We start from the raw sequence: 6301 nt of genomic DNA, 5'->3' as shown, positions 1-6301 counted from the left end.
TGGCATCACTCTCCTCTCAGGAGTAGCAAAGGATGCTCAGCCGGGCTGTAGGGCTCTGGCATGGAAATGGTGGTGTTGCCTGTGTGACCACCCTGCCTGTATCTCTGCTCTGCCTTTTGGGCAACCTGCCTGGGGCTGTATCTCCTCTCCTGGGCCCCTCGCAGCCCCCTCCTGGCCCAATCCTCTAGCAAGGGAGTGCCAGTGCTGCAGGATCCACACTTGTGGTACAGCCCCGGCTGTGCCACTGACATCGCCCTAGCTTGGCTCAGTGCTGTCCTCACATGGGCAGAAGCTGATCCCCAACCCTCTGAACCTTGGCCCAGCACTTGGTATCTCCTAGGTATGGACAGTGTCAGCTCATTCAAAATTACCTATTTTGGGTCATCTTCCTCACAGAAGACAGTGACATTGCAGAAGCTGAGGTTCTCATCCAGGCATGATTGTGAAGACAGGTTTTCACTCAGATTTACCCAGCCCCCCAGCAAGTTATTACCCCTCTTCTCACCCCTTTCATCCCCAAACTGGAAAGTTTTATGGTACTGTCATCAACCATCACCATCCACCACCACCCATCACTAACCCATTGCCACCCCTCACCAACGAGTCACCTCCCCTCACTAACCCATCACCAGCCATCACCATCCACCAACCCATCACTGGCCCACACCCACCCACTCCCAATCAGTGCCACCCACCCTCACTGGGGAACAGACCCACCCCCCTGTGGTGACAGCAAGTCATGGCCCGACCCTGCATGGCACTGTGTAGGGGACTGTGGGGAGACTGCCTATCTGTGCAGGTAAAGCACCAGTGGCAGTGAGCTGTGGGGTCAGCCCTGCCAGCCTCCAGGGCTTTTTGGGCTCCCACATCACAGCTCGTGTTATGAAAACCATAAATTATTAATTGCAGCTAAGAAGTGAAAGGCTGCGAGCTGCCGCCTGCGCAGACCCGCCGTTCATCTCCGGGCTCTGCCCGCTTAAAGCAGGTCTCACATTTATAATTCATGAGTGTGTCCCTCAGAAGCAGTTTTACAGTGAAAAGAAGGAATAATGCACGCTCTGCACAGAGCCCAGGCAGGTGGTGCCTAGCCCCAGCAGCCTCCTCCATCCCAGCCAGAACCCCATACTGCTGCACAAGAAAACCCTCTCCAGGCACTGAATCCTGTTTTCTCATAAAATTTAGGACAATCTGTCAGGGCTTGTCCTACACTTCGGAGGCAGGTGTGCCAACAGGCGGATTGGCACAAGCCACCTCTCTTGAGGTGGGTGCTGGGAGCACAGAGAAAGCTGAGCTCCATGGAGGTTGTCTCAGCCGAGAAGGCTTGTCTGGTCCTGAGCCCCAGCTGCTGGCCCATCGGAGCAAATTCACATCACACCTCATTAAAAATTTGGGACTCAATCCAGGCACCCCACCCCCCGACATATGCAGTGGAGGTAGGGTGTACCTACACAGCCCCCAGCATTTGGAGAACATCCTGCAAAGACCTATCCTGAAGAAACATATCCCTGGCTCAGTGCCCTGGCACTTGCCAGGTCCTGGGCTGACCTGGGACCTTTCCGTCCTTGCTGCCAGGTGGTTTGGGGTCTAAGGATGAAGCCCTGGGCAGCCACACAGGACAAATCAGGTTTGTGCCCTGTGCAGTTTCAAGCAGAGTGTTCCCCCATCGACACCCCCGGACTGGCCGTCTCCCGTGGGCGGTTGTCAGCTCAGGTTCAGTTCTTCCATCACCTGCTCTGAGGAGCCTGTCTGTCTGCTTGTTTGTTCTTGCCTGAACCCATTAATTAACCTGAATTAAAGCATCATTCGAGCTGACAGTGCTGGGCTTCCTTACGGCAAGGATGTTGGTTATGATTACCACCTGGGCAAGGAAATTACAGCAAAATTCCTGCACTGCCAAGGTCTGGGAAGGATCCACCAGCAGGACCCACAGACCTGGGATGGGGCTGGGATAATGGCAAAGAGCCTGTTCCCATGCAGCTTGCTGGAAACAGGAGCAAATGCAAAAACCCTTGAGCATCTGGGAGCACAGAGCTGTGTCAGGGGGATTTAATCCCCACCCAGCCTAGGGATGATGGGGAAAAACTCCTGTCTGTGATGCAGCTGCTGCTGCTCATGGGGCTTGGGTGGGACCCACCAAAATGCTCCTTCCCTGGAGGAGACACAGCCCTGGGATGGGTTGCAGAGCCACGGTCTATCTCCATCCCTGCCTGGGGTTTCCAAACCTGCTTGCACAATGCTCTGGCCATCCTGACCTGGTGCTGGGACATCCTATGGCTACTGGGCTCATGAGGCTGTGGTGGACCCTTCCCTCTCTCAGCACCCGCCATCTCCTGCCCCAGATGTGGTTTTTCTTAGAGGTGAGTGGAAATATATAGAAATCCTTATGGAGGGAGAGAGGAGCACGGTCAGGTCAAGAAGCATTGCTTTGAGCCTTTGCCCCTATTAGTGACCAAATGGTGGAGGACCTGCATCATGCAAAGGTCATGCAGCTCCATCCTCCTCCAAGCAAGAGTCCCTGCAATGCTCCCACACCAGGAGTAGCATGGAGGATGTCAATGGGAGTCCCTGTGTCCTGTGTCAGGGATTTCCACTGGAGGTGAAAGGGGTGAAAGATGAAGCATGACCCGAATCCACCCCGTGTGTCCCAGCACTCTCAGCCTGCAGTGGGTGCTTCTGTCCCCTCAGCCATGCAGCACATTTCCCTGGCTGTGGACAGATGGAACACTGCTGCTGAAGGGCAGGAAATGCCAGGGAAAGGCCAGCTGAGCCAGATTGTACAACTAAATTACACCTTGACTTTTTCACCAGGTTTAGCAGAAGATGTGATTCTTGTCAGCAAGGCTCACCATGTTTGGCTATGCTCATGTTTGCACTTTGCATGCCCCTCTGTAGCCCCTTCCCACTGCCTTGGGTATCCAGTGCAGATTTAGTGCTGCATGTTCTCACTCATTCAATGAATAATCAATTTAACTGCCATATGCACTGCTCATCGAGAAAGAAACTGCTTCTTGTTAAAGGTGTGAAAGTAAGTCATGTGTAAAATTAGCTTAGCCCTTTGCTAAGTCAGATGGGAATTGATTTCAAAGCAATAGAACCTGCCTGGGTTCCCAGGAGCTGGACCATTTTCTAAACCAGCTACTGCTTTGCAGAAGAGGGAAATATTTTCCCAAAATATGGGAGGAGGGTTCTGGGGACTCATTAAAGGCTGAGTGGCAGAGGGAAGACCAGTCACCAGGATGAGAGCCCGAGCTGTGTTTCCATGCTTTGAAACAGCCAGCTTGGGAGAAAATGTCCCAACGCCCAGGGGGGCTGTGCCCAATCAGTGCCCATGAGTGCTCGGCCGTGGGTGGCCTGGGGCTGTGGGTGACCCTGGCCAGCCCTGCTCCTGGGCTGCTGGTCCTACATGCTGCAGACTGTGTTTCTTTTTGTTTTGAAGAAAAATGAACTTCTGGGGTGGGATTTGCCCCCACTCCAGGGATTTGGACATTAATTTGTAATGGGGATTAACAGTTCAAATCCCTTAAGCAGCTTTTGCAGCCCCATCCCTCATTCCCCTCACTGCTGAGACCCCCGGCCAGCCTTGCTCAAGCGTGGACAGTGTCTTGGCAGGGCTCAGGGCATGGTGGCATTGGCATCACATCATCAAGGACCCCCTTGCCCTGCAGGTGATGGAGACATGGCTCTACCCAGCCCCTGGAGGGAAGGCCCAAAGCAGCCTGGCTGGAGGTTTCATTGCTGGCTCCATCCCGTCTCTGGGCACAGAGCATCTGCTGGGGCTTTTAGCATCCAAGACTAACATGGGCTTTAGTAAAGGCTTTGACATCCCCTTAAACATCGCAAGTTCAGCTCTGCCCCTGGAGTCACCCTTCCCGAAACCACAGGGTTCAGCCTCTGCCCCACTCCAGTGTAGGAAGCCCTTTGGGAATTGGGGTTTAAGGCTGATCCCCCCAGCATCAGACACTCTCCAGACCTGAGGAGCAAGTGCAATGTTTCCACTGCAAAACACTTCTGTAAATAAACTGACACCATTTCCCTGCTTAACTATGGACTTTCAGGCTATTTCCACTGTATTTCAGTTTTGTATGTTGATTTCCTTATGACTTGCCCCTGGGAACATCTGTCATGGTTTAAAGAGCAGAGCTCACTGGGAGGCAAGGGACAGTTTCAACAGCCCAATGTCCAGGACAATAAACCCAAGTATAAGGACTGGCCTCCCAGTTTGAGTGGAGGGAAATGTGAGTGTGCTGTTTCCAGCCGAAGACTGCTGGCAGCACATGGCATGCCAAGAACGGCAGGTAGCAGAAATCTGCAGGAGGCAGCTGGCAGGGCTCCTTGGCTGGCCGGACCCCTTGGCTGGCAGGACCCTCATCCCCAGGGCTTGGCCTCCAGCTGTGGGGTGCCAGATCGCTGGGATCCCTCATCCCCTGCCTGGAAAAAGGATGGAAAAAATCCCCTTCCTGCTGGACCCCTTCCTATGTGCCTCTACAAGATCCTGTCCCCAGCTGGGAGATTTGGGGGAGAAAGGTATGAATTTGGGGGGTTGACTTTGGCTGTGCCCTGATGATATGGCAGTTTGAGTACAGTGCAGGGGTGCAGTGCCCCTCTGTCCCCTGGAGTAACATTCCTTGAGCCACTAGTAATACCCTCTCAGCTCCCTTGCTGAGGGCACAGAGGAGGAAGAGGAGGATCCCAGTCTGCCCTCAGGGCACTCTTGGGCACTGAGGACTCCTCTTCCCAAGGACTTAGGGACATGGAGGGAGGCAGGGGCAGCCCTGAGCCTGCTGCCAGACACAGTGTGACCTCTCCACTGAATCACAGTGGGAGGAGGGTGCCCAAGTGCCCAGGAGCCACATCAGCAGCCCAGCCCCATTAGTACCCATCTCCATGGGGATGTTGCTCGATCACACCGTGGGCAGTCATGGGGGTTGGGGAAAACCAGGGCTGTCTTCATGCCACAGCCCTTCTGCCTCTCCAGCATCACTAATCCCACTGCCCACTCCCTGGGTGGCAGTTGCTTTGCTCTCCCCTCCTCCTTCTCCTCACATTTCCAGTCAGTCTCAGCAGAGATCCCCCTTTAGCTCAGAGTTTGCTGCTGGTCCCTGAAAAGTGCTGCAAGACCCTGGCAGCTCGGTGCTGCTTACACATCCTTGTGTCATCTTGGGCCAGCAGCTCCCACTGCCCCAGCTGCGTCCACTTCTGTCAAAGCATCCTATCATTCTCCATGAAGGAGGTCACTGCTGGCCCGAACCACCCACAACCACCCAAGAAGAAAAGCTTGGCTTGGGAAGGGAGAGTGGAATGCTGCACCCCACACTAGCAGGCTGCTGGCTGCTGCATCCCCATCTCCACTGACAGCCTGGCTGGAGGCTCTGCTGAGCCTCTGCTGCAGAAGCTCCGTGGGATTCTGTAATGGCAGCAGCAACTAAATGATGTCAGGTCTTTCCGATGAAGTGGGGTGGCCAGTGGCCAACAGGCTGGTATGGAGCAGAGCCTGGTGAGTGGAGAGTGAGTGTGCACCCACCAGGGAGATTTTCTGTGCCAGTGGCTACTGTGAAATATGCCAAGCTTCACATTAACACAGTGATAGATGCCTGCAGGCACCTCAAACCAGCAAAACCCATCCTTGGCCCCTGGGAAGAAAAGAGAGCAGCTGACCTGGATTTCCTCTGAAAAAATGCAACTCCAGACAAGGACGCATTTGAAAAGCACGCAGTTCCCAAGGGCCTTTATCATAAAACCAAGGAATCATTAAGGTTGGAAAAGATGTCTAAGATCATTGAGTCCAACCATTAACCCAGGCCTGTAAGGTTCACCACTAAACCATGTCCCCAAGTGCCACATTGAATGCTTAGGGCCAAAGACAGTACAGTTAAAGCCATGCCCAGCCAACAACAGCCATCTAGAAAACAGCTCTCACTTATGCCGCATCCAGCACGTGTCAATGCACTGTGAGGTGGGAGCAGCTGTGGTGTGCTCAGATCTGAACCAGGGCCATGTGGAGGGGACAATCAGCACAGAGAAAAGTGGCAACTCCAGCATCCGTTTGTGGATACAGCATCCCATGGCAATGCTGGGAATGGAAATCCCTCAGAAGCCAAAGCCTGGGCTCACAAGTGAATTAGCAGCCAAACAAGCCAGGCACATTAGGTTCTTCCATCTAAGTAATGTTCCAGATGTTCATATCTCTGCTTTGTGTTGTGCTCTGCCAACCCTCCACCCCCAACATGGGGAATACATGGAGAGCAGAAATGCAGGGGAGAGCAGTTGTTTGTGGTTTGCATAAGCGTCTACCCTGTGTCTG

This window comes from Lichenostomus cassidix, chromosome 28, assembly GCF_008360975.1.
Source record: "Lichenostomus cassidix isolate B80296 chromosome 28, HeHo_3.0, whole genome shotgun sequence".
Classification (NCBI taxonomy): Eukaryota; Metazoa; Chordata; class Aves; order Passeriformes; family Meliphagidae; genus Lichenostomus; species Lichenostomus cassidix.
The sequence above is the reverse complement of the archived record's forward strand: the minus strand, read 5'-3'. Positions refer to the sequence as shown.